The sequence below is a fragment of the Apodemus sylvaticus genome, chromosome 12 (genome assembly GCF_947179515.1).
Source record: "Apodemus sylvaticus chromosome 12, mApoSyl1.1, whole genome shotgun sequence".
NCBI classification, from domain to species: Eukaryota; Metazoa; Chordata; class Mammalia; order Rodentia; family Muridae; genus Apodemus; species Apodemus sylvaticus.
Window position 1 is genome coordinate 59,545,857 of NC_067483.1, and position 11,058 is coordinate 59,556,914.

An 11,058-nucleotide genomic window follows, 5' to 3' on the forward strand; every position below is an offset into this window, starting at 1 on the left:
GAGCAAGCCAGGCCTTTGTGTCTCAGCAAGCAGAAGACCTTTGATCCATAAATCAGAACTGATTCTTCTTCTGCATACTTTTCCTTTTTTACACGGCTTCTCATGGGCTTGTCAGATAGCACCGCCTCTACAGACCAGGGTTGTACGCTCCACAGACTCCACTGGGGCTGAACTTTCAAAAGGGCACTCACTCCATAGCAAGCAAAACTATTCCTCCCCAGTATGACTCAAGTGACATTGGTTGTCAGCATTGGGAATGGCTTTGCTCACCATTTTCTTTCTTTTTTTTTAAGATTTATTTTTTATTATATGTAAGTACACTATAGCTGTCTTCAGACACATTTTCTTCTCTCTCCAGCCCCATTTGCTCTGGTCCAAAGGTTTATATATTTATTATATGTAAGTACACTGTAGCTGTCTTCAGACACACCAGAAGTGGGCATCAGATCTCGTTACAAATGGTTGTGAGCCACCATGTGGTGGCTGGGATTTGAACTCGGGATCTTCGGAAGAGCAGTCAGTGCTCTTAACTGCTGAGCCATCTCTCCAGCCCCACCATTTTCTTGAATTGAAGGGTGAATTGGTCCTCTGAGCATACTTATTGCTTGAGGTGGTTTTGATTAGGTATGAGACTCTCAGAAGAGAAAAGATTCACTTAGGATTTTTCCTTTGTTATACCTCCTTGCAAATAAAGGTCTTGGTTCAATGTATTAATCCACAACGCCTCTGGATAACAGTATATGGCTCCAAGATAACTGGGAACCTGCCCAAAGCCACATTAGTGGCCTCATCACACAGGAGCGTCTATGTGCACTCTGCTCAGTGAGGAGAGCATATCAAAGAGGATAGGGAAGCTGGTTAGCCTCCCTGAGCCAGTCCAGCCCAGGCACAAGGTACTTCACGGATGCGAGCCTAGCCATCTTTGCCATATTCTATAATATTCAGTTCCAATGTGTCCCTAAGAATTCGGGTTGAACTTTTAATTCCTAAAGTCGTGTGTTAGTGATATCAGGAGGTGGAACATTTAAAAGGTTGTTGGAGGGTCATAAAGGCTTTGTGCTCAAGAATGAATTGATCATGGATTAATGGGTTAATGAGTGCAGTAGAAATCATCGTGCTATAAAGGTGAACTCTTTCTAGCACATATATTCAATTATGACACGTGATGACCTTGCCACGTTATGATGCACGGCAAGGCCCTTGGCAGATGTTGAGTAAATGCCAGTCAGTATCCCTGTGTTCACAACTATGAGCCTCATAAACAACTGGCCATTTCCTCCCCCTTTCTTGCCTTCCCCTCATTTCCACCTCCCTCCTCTTCCTTTTCTTTCTCCTTCTTTAAGATGGAGATTGAACCCAGCGTCATATGCATGCTAAGTAAACACTCTACCACTGAGCCATAGCCCCAGCCTCTAAACTGATATTCTTTATAAATTATCTAGTCTTAGGTGACAGGAAATTAGCTAAAATGAGGGTTCACCCAAGTCCCTTCACTGCAACTTCCTGTCTTATTTATAAGTATTTCAGGTACTCAGAAGACATTACTTTTCTGGCCATTGAGACTCCCCACAAATATTCCACTGTCTGTCTGTCTGTCTATCTATCTATCTATCTATCTATCTATCCTACTGTCTGCCTATCTATCTATCTATCTATCTATCTATCTATCTATCTATCTATCTATATCTATCATCTGTCTATCCTTTATCTATCTTCTGATATATTTATTTCTCATCTATCTTTCAATCAGTCTATCATGTATCTTTTGTTCTATCTATTGTGTCTTTCTCTTATCTATCCTTTTAATTCTTCTCTTACACATTACATTCCAACAGTTTCCCTTCTCTCCATTCCTCTTGGTCCCTTCCCTGTCCCCCAGATTCACTTTTCCTCCATTTCCTTTAAGAAAAGAGCCGACATCCCAGAGATATCGATCAAACATGACATAACAAGTTAAAATAAGACTAGCCACAAACTCTCATATGAAGGCCACACAAGACAACCTAATAGGAGGAAAATAGTCCCAAGTGTGGGCAAGGGAGTCAGAGAAGCCTGCTCCCCAACACATGCTTCTTTGGTTGGGAGTCTCACAAGACCCATCCAGGATCCATGCTTGTTGGTTCAGTCTCTGTGAGCCCTATGAGCCCTGCTTAGTTGAGTCTGTGGGCCATGTTCTTGTGGCATCCTTGGGCCCTCTGGGTTCCTCTTCCTTCTCCACAGGATTCCCGTGTGTGTGTGTGAGTGTGTGTGTGTGTGTGTGTGTGTGTGTGTGTGTTAATCTTATCCACTCTGACAGGAGTAAGATGGAATCTCAAAGCAGTTTTGATTTGCATTTCCATGATGGCTGAGGATGGTGAACATTTCCTTAAGTGTTTCTCAGCTATTTGACATTTTTCTGTTCTGAATTCTTTGTTAGACCTGTACCTCATTTTTAATTGAGTTATTTGGTTTGTTATCTAGTTTCTTGAATTCTTTATGTATTTTGGATATCAGCACTCTGTCAGATGTGGAGTTGGTAAAAATCTTTTCCCATTCTGTAGGCTGGCATTTTGCCCCATTGATGGTGTCCTTTGCTATATTAGAAGCTTTTCAGTTTCATGAGGTCCCATTTATTGTTTTTCTTAGTGCCTGTGTTATTGGTTCCTGTTCAGAAAGTTGTCTCTCCTGTATCAATGTGTTCTAGGTTATTCTATGCTTTCTCTTCTATTAGATTCAGTGTATCTGGTTTTATGTTGAGGTCTATAATCCACTTGGACTTGAGTTTTGTGCAGGGTGCTAAATAAGGATTCATTTTCATTTTTTCTACATGTTGATATGTATGTCAACATGATGTTAGATCAATGTCAAGTATATTTATGACTTCTTTATCAAAGGTCAGGTGTCCATAGCTGTGTAGATTTAGGTCTGGGTCTTCAATTGATCAACCTATCTGCTTCTATGCCAATATCATTTTGTTGTTGTTGCTTTGTTTGTTTACTTGTTTGTTTGTTGAGCTGGAAATCAGAGGTGATGATTTTTTTGGATGTTCTTTTATTGTAGAGGATTGTTTTTAGCTATCCTGGGTATTTTGTTTTCTATATGAAATTGAGTGTTGTTTGTTTCAAGGTCTGTAAAGAATTGTGCTGGAATTTTGATGGGAATTGTATTGAATATGTAGATTACTTTTGGTAGGGTGGCCATCTTTTTGGATGTTCTTTTATTATAAAGGATTGTTTTTAGCTATCCTGGTTATTTTGTTTTCTATATGAAATTGAGTGTTGTTTGTTTCAAGGTCTGTAAAGAATTGTGCTGGAATTTTGATGGGAATTGTATTGAATCTGTAGATTATTTTTGGTAGGGTGGCCATTTTTTCCTGGTCCATAAGCATGGGAGAGCTTTTAATCTTCTGATATCTTCAATTTCCCTCTTCAAAGACTTGGAGTTTTTGTCATATAAGGCATGAATTTGGTTGGTTAGAGTTACCCCAAGGTATTTTATACTATTTGTGGCTATTGTGAAAGATGGTTGTTTCCATGATTTCTTTCTCAGCTCATTTGTCATCTGTATATGGAGGGCTACTTAAATTTTTGTTTTTAAGTTGATCTTTTATCTATCCACTTCACCAAAAGTGTTTGTCAGCTATAGGAGTTCCTTGGTATAATTTCTGAGGCCACTTATGTGTACTATCATATCATCTGTAAAAAAGAGGATACTTTGACTTCTTCCTTTTCAATTTGTAGCCCTTATATCTTGTTTATTGTTCTAGCTAGAACTTGAATTATTATATTGAATATAAATGGAGAGAGTGGACAGCCTTCTCTTGTTCCTGGTTCTATTGGAATTGCTTTGAGCTTCTCTCCATTTAATTTTAGCTATTGGGTTGCTGTAAATTGCCTTCAGTATGTTTAGGAATGTTCCTTTTATCTCTAACCTCTCCAAGACTTATCCTAAAGGGACATTAAATTTCCTCAAAAGCTTTTTAACTGCATCTAATGAGATAATTATGTGGGATACTTTTTCTTTCTGTTTGTTTATATGATGTAGTACATTGACTGATTTTCATATGCTGAACCATCCCTGTATTTCTGGGATAGCATCTACTTGATCATTGTGATCTTTTTGATGTGTTCTTGTATTTGGTTTGTAAGTATTTTGTTGAGTATTTTTACATTTATGTTCATGAGGGAAATTGGTCTTTATTTCTCCTCCTTTGTTGAGTCTTTGTATAGTTGGTGTCAGGATGACCTTAGCCTCATAAAATGGATTTGTTAGTGTTCCTTCTGTTTCTATTTTGTGAAATAATTTGGGGAGTATTGGCATTATCTCTTCTTTTCAAGACTGATAGAATCTGTGTTAACGTCATCTGACTCTACACTTTCGTTGTTGTTTTGGGAGAATTTTAATGACTGCTTCTATTTCTGTAGGGGTTAAAGGTCTATTTAAATTGTTTATATGATCATTATTTAACTTTGTGTAAATGGTATCTATTGAGAAATTTATCTGTTTCTTTTAGATTTCCCGACTTTGTGTTATATAGGTTTTTAAAGTATGACCTAATGTGTCTTTGGATTTCCCTGGTGTCAGTTGTTAAGTCCCTTTTTCCATTTCTGATTTTTTTTTACTTTGGATATTCTTTCCTCTGTCTTTTAGTTTGCATAAGGGTTTGTCTGTCCTGCTGATTTCCTCAAATAACCAACTCATTGTCTGATTGATTCTTTCTGTTCTCTTTGTATCTATTTTGATTTCAGCCCTGAGTTTGATCATTTCCTGCCATCTAATCTTAGGTGTGTTTACTTCTTTATGTTCTACATCTTTTGGTGTGCTATTAAGTTACTAGCATGAGATCTCTCTAATTTCTTTATGAAGATACTTAGTGATATTAACTTTCCTTTTAGCACTGCTTTCATTGTTTCCCATAAGTTCAGGTGTGTTGTACATTTATTTTCATTTAATTCAAGGAAATCTTTAATTTCTTTATTTCTGCCTTGGCTCGGTAATCATTCAGTACAGAGTTTTTCAGTTTCAATGAGTTTGTAAGCTTTCTATTGTTTCTGTTTTGAAATCCAGCTTTAATATATGGTTGTCTGACAGGATGCAGGAGTTATTTCAATTTTCTTATATCTGTTGAGATTTGCTTTGTGACTGAATATGTGGTCACTTTTGGAGAAGGCTTATTGAAGTGTTGAGAGGAAGGTGTATTCTTTTGTGTTTGGATGAGTTCTGTAGATGTCTGTTAGATCCTTATGGTTCCTATTAGCTTCAGTATTTTGCTGTTTAGTTTTTGTCTGTATGATTTGTTCATTGGTGAAAGTGGGGCATTTAAGTCTCCCACTATCAATGTATGAGGGTTAATGTATGATTTAAGCTTTAGTAATGCTTTGTTCACAAATATAGATGCCCTGGAATTTGATACATACATGTTAAAAATCTCATTGTTGTTATTATCATGAAATGTGACTTTAAATCAGAGTCTTGCTTTTAGTGTGTTGGAGTGTCCAGGGACTTCTGTGGTGGGAGAACTGGGTTTTGATGGTGCCAAGTAACCTTGGTTTCTGTTGCTTAAGTTCCTGTGCTTGCCTTTCACCATCTGGATATCTCTGGTGTTAGCTGGTCTTGCTGTTTCTGACTGTGGCTTGTGACCCCTGCGAGCCTGTGTATCAGTTCTCCTGGGAGACTAGTTCTCTTTGGGATGAATTTGGTTATAGAAAGCTGTGGTACAGGGTCAGTTCCTGAGTGCAGACAAAAACCTGAAGGATCCTGTCCCTGGCTGTTCCTTGGTTCTTGTGTCCTAATGACTCTGGGCTGGTTCCTCTTGGGCCAGGAATTTAAGCCTAAATGGTGGTGTTGCCTGTGTTCACAGGTATGCCAGCACTCCTGGGAGACCAGCTCTCTCTGGGTGGAATTTGGGTATGGAGTGCTGTGGTACAGGATCAGCTCTGGGTGCAGATGGAAACCGGAAGGCTCCTGTCCCAGGCTGCTCCTCGGTTCCTGGGACCTGAGGTCTCCTGGCTGGTCCCTAGGAGCAGAAGTGGTGGTGTTACCTGTGCTCACAGGTGTGCAAGCACTCCTGGGAGACTATCTCTCTCCCAGCAATATTTGTGTATGGAGCACTGTGGCACAGGATCAGCTCCGGGTGCAAATAGAAACTGGACCTTTCCCATCTCTTATGATTAGTTTTGGTTTGAAATCTAATTTGTTAGATATTAGAGTGTTTATACTACCTTGTTTCTTAGCTCCATTTGTTTGGGATCCAACCCTTTACTCTGAGGTAATGTCTACTTTTGATGTTGAGATATATTTCTTGTATAAAGCAGAATGAATCCTGTTTTCTCACCTACTCTGTTAATGTCTGTCTTTTCATTAGAGAATTGAGTCCATTGATGTGGAGAGATATCAATGATTGTTTATACCTGCTATTTTCTTGGTAGAAGTGGAGGTGATTGTGTTTCCATACATTTTGCTGTGCTGGTGTGATATTATTTAATCCTGTGATTTCTTGGGTGTAGTTATCCTCCTTGGGCTGAAGTTTTCATTCTAGTACTTTCTATGGTGCTGGATTTGTGGATGTATATTGTTTAAATTTGACTTTATTGTGGAATATCTTGTTTACTCCATCTATGGTGATTGAAAGTTTTGCTGGGTAAAGTCATGTGGGCTGGCATCTGTGGTCTCTTAGAGCTGATAAAACATCTGTTCAAGCCCTTTTGGCTTTTAGGGTCTCCACTGAGAAGTTGGGTGTAATTCTAATAGGTCTACCTTTATATGTTCCTTGGCCTTTTTCCCTTGCAGCTTTTAATATTATTTCTTTGTTTCATGTTCATATTTGTTTTGATTATTATGTGAAATGGAGTTTCTTTTCTGCTCCAATCGATATGATATTCTGTAAGCTTCTTGTACCTTTATAGACATGTCCATCTTTAGGTTAGAAAATTTTTCTTCTACAATTTTGTTAAAAATATTTTCTGGGCCTTTGAGATGTGATTCTTCTCCTTCTATTGCTATTATTCATTACTCTTGGTCTTTTCATAGTGTCCCAAATTTCCTGGATGTTTTGTGTCAGGAATTTCTTAGATTTAACATTTTCTTTAACTGATATATCAGTTTCTTCTTTCATCTATTACTAAGAGTCTCTTTCCCATCTCTTGTGTTCTGTTGGTGATGCTTGAGTCTGTAGTTTCCCTTCACTTTCTTGGTTTTCCATGTCCAGAAATCCCTCAGTTTGTGTTTTCTTTACTGTTTCTATTTCTATAGAACTGTTGCAGGTCTTGAACAGTTTTATTCTTTTCCTTCAAATGTTTGCATCCCATCCACTTTCTTGTCTTTCTTTAAGGGGTTTATTTACTTTCTCCAATTTTTAGTTTGTCTCTTCCTTGATTTCTTTAAGGAATTTAATTTCTTCCTTAAGGATTTTTGTCATCTTCATAAAGTTGGTTTTAAAGTCATTTTCTTGTATATCAGCTGTGTTGGAATCTTCAAGGTTTGTTGTAGTAGAATATCTGGGCACTGGTGGTGACATATTACTCTGCTTATTATTGATTGTGTTCTTACAATTGCTACTAGGCATCTGGATTTGGGGTAATTGTAGGTTTAGGTGCCAACTTCTGAGTTTTTCTTTCTTGGATGGATTTTTCCCTTGGTTTCTGTTTTCATTCTAGTCTTTTGGTTAGAGTGGTTTATTGTTGAGTAGAGGGTTTAGAGGACTATCTGAGTTGGGGTTTAGTGGGCAGGAGAGGTGGAGCTTACGTGACCAAAGAGTTTCAGATGAAGTTAAGGGCTAGAGAGTTCTAGTGACTTATTTGGCCTCTGGTCCATCAACAGAACTCTTGGAGTTCTGGTGGACAGCATATCCTCTGGTCCACTAGGATGCCTTTACTGGGATTCTGGATAATGGTATGGCAGATGGTGAGGCAAGAAGCTTCTGTCATAATTGTGATTCTGTCTGTCTGTCTATCTCTCTATCTATCTCTCTAACTATCTATCTATCTGTTCATCTGACTGTCCATGTCCAGAAAATAGAATATAGAATTAAAGAAAGAAGAGAAGAAGGGATAGAACAAATAGAGACAGGAGGGAGGGAAAGAGAGTAGAGAGAAATGTTTGGCTCCACCATTCTGTGCTGATTAAGTATTTTAGAATCATAAGTATGAATTGTTTTGGAGGTATATATGATATGGGAACTAGGGAAGGATTTCTTTTTCCCAACGCTTCAGTTAGTTAACTAAGAGATGACTTCTCTTTATACTATTTCTATGCTTTGAAAGGTTTTCTCTAGCTAGGCAGTGAAAGGTTTTCTCTAGTTGGGCAGTGGTGGTGCATGCCTGTAATCCCAACACTCTGGGAGGCAGAGGCAGAAAGATCTCTGAGTTTGAGGCCAGCCTGGTCTACAGAGTGAGTTCCAGGACAGCTAGGGCTATACAGAGAAACCCTGTCTCAAAACAAACAAACAAACAAACAAACAAACAAAAAAAAAAAACAAATTCAAAAAACTAAAAAAAAAAAAAAAAAAAAAAAAGAAAGAAAGAAAGAAAGAAAGGTTTTCTCTGCACAAAATATTTGGAATTTTTTCCTGTTTACAGAAATTTATTTTCCTCTACAACTGTTACTGTCACTTGCTGGGAAATTTTCCACAGGGACAGAAATTCCTTTCTCTGAGCCTATATTTAATTGAGCTGGAGTTTTAAATTCAATTGGTTTGAATTCTTCTATGCATATAGCATGGGGGTCACTTGCACATACACTTTGACTCCCTCATTTTTTTCCTGCATTTTGGACTTACACATCTGTATTGCAGTTGCTGGAAAATGTGGTGTGTGCATTTTCCCTCAGGAAAGTATAGAAGCATTCATTGCATAACCTACATACACTTCCAGACTTGCATATTGTTGTGGATGTGATGAACATTGCTTAATATATTTGTAATGTCCTGGAGACATGACGGGAAAACTATAGTTCCTTCATGGATACATCCTCTGCGTCTAAGGTTGACATCACTGGGAAGGAATAAAACATGTCCTATACCTTGGAGCTGAGGAATGAGCCATGTTATCTGTCACTCATTAAAAATGATGAAATAAATGTCACCCCATGTTCCTGAATGCATTCCATTTCTTTCAATTTTTAATACTTAAATATAATATGAATATTTAATAGATAAGACTTGTTTTAAGTATTAGAGGTCAATTTTTCCATAAGTTCTACTTGAATTAATCCATTATTATTCTATTGGGTAATTTAAAACACAAACAACCTACTGGGCAATAGGTACCATCCATTCTTTTGTAGTAATGCTTTACCTAAATAATTCTAGTTTGTCTAATGCCGTAGGTACACTGTCCTCTACCTGCATTGTGACCACAACGATGACTTTTATTGGCCATATTCTTCTTGACTTCTTCATCTTGTTCCTTAGATGCGTTTGGCCAATGGAAAATCTGGAAAGAGACTTAAGAGCAGAAGAAGAGTGACTTTATTCCCCAGGTTTCTTATCTCCCAGACCATGGCTTGGTAATGGTTGTAAACTTTGCCTCAAGGCTGCATATCATAAATAGTTTTGAGACTTGTTTCTGCATTACTTACCCCTTGCTGCTGTTATTGCCTCTAAGGTACTTTTAAAAATTACTTTGTCTATGTCCTTTACCTTGCTTCATCTTTACAATTCTCTCCTGATAACATCTTTTCCCATCATTCCATTGGAACATACCACTCATTTTCTGGCAAAACCCAGATAAAGAGCTGGCAGTTGACTCAGCCACTAAGACTCCACTGCTCTTACAGGTGACCCATGTTTAAGTCCAAGCACCTTTGTCAGTTAGCTCAAAATCCCCTGTACTTCTAGCTCTTGGAGCCTGATGCTCTCTTCTGGCTTCTATGGACACCTACACTCATGTGCCCTTACCCACATCCAAAAACTTAATTACAAATAAAACCAAATCTTTTTTTTTAAAGGCCCAGGTGAATAAAATGAGGCCACGAAAAATGACTATGCAAACAACAAGCCTCTAAACTGGAATATGGGATTGTATTCTATGGTAAGTAGAATCATAGCCTTCCAAAACATCTTCTAATCCTGGAACCTGGATTCAATGTTATATGGAAAAGGGTGTTTATACATGGAATTAAGAATGATATTATCTGACTTAAAGATAGATTATCCTGACTCTTCATATAGACCCCATAGAATCAAAGGTGCCCTTAAAAATGAAGAGGGGGTTAGAAACAATAGCATCAGTGATGTTCGATAAGAAATACTGAGAATCATTCCTAACTTTGAAGGCAGAAAGGAAGCCAGAATCTGAAGTCAGTGTCTGGAACTAGAAAAATCAAGGAAATTTATTAGCCCTAGGGTCTCCAAGAAGTATGAAACCTTAGGTTTTGCCTAGTGACAATCTTCTTTGTCATATAGGATAATAAATGGGAGTTGTTTTAGGCCAGTAAGTATGTAGTAATTGATTGCAGCATCAACAGGAAACTGATACAAATTGCTAATATATTTAATACATACATTGAATAGCCTTGATATAGGAAAATAGCATGGCATGGAGCTAATCCATGATGTGGTACTCAACTTATTAACAGTTACAGACACTGGGATGCGTGCAAGTGAAAGGCAAGGTGAAGATCAATTAGCTATGACCCTTAGTTGCTATGGTGACAATGGTAAGTATCAATATTGTGATGTAACCTGACTGTTTTCATCAATAATTAATGTTATGCATGAATAAATAGATAAATTAAAAGTGTTGGAAGTCTATCCAGGACACAAATAGAAAATTCAGAAAATCTGTGTGCAGGCTCTCAAAAGTTGCTGACTATCTTTAAAAATATTAGGTAGAGGTGAGGCTCAATCTAGGGTCTGAGAATTATGACATCAGCGTCCGTTTTGCTATGGATCCCTAGGGTTTGCTGGCCAGCCCAATACAGCTGAAGTGGAGAATTGAGGATTCAATAAGAGACCCTGTCTGAAAAACTAAGGTGAGAGGCTAGAGAAAGAGGAGACCCTTGAGACACAAAATGGGAACATTTGGGCAAACGCAGGCTAGGCTAAGGTCTTTGAACTTCAATGGTGTCTCAGTAAGTAAT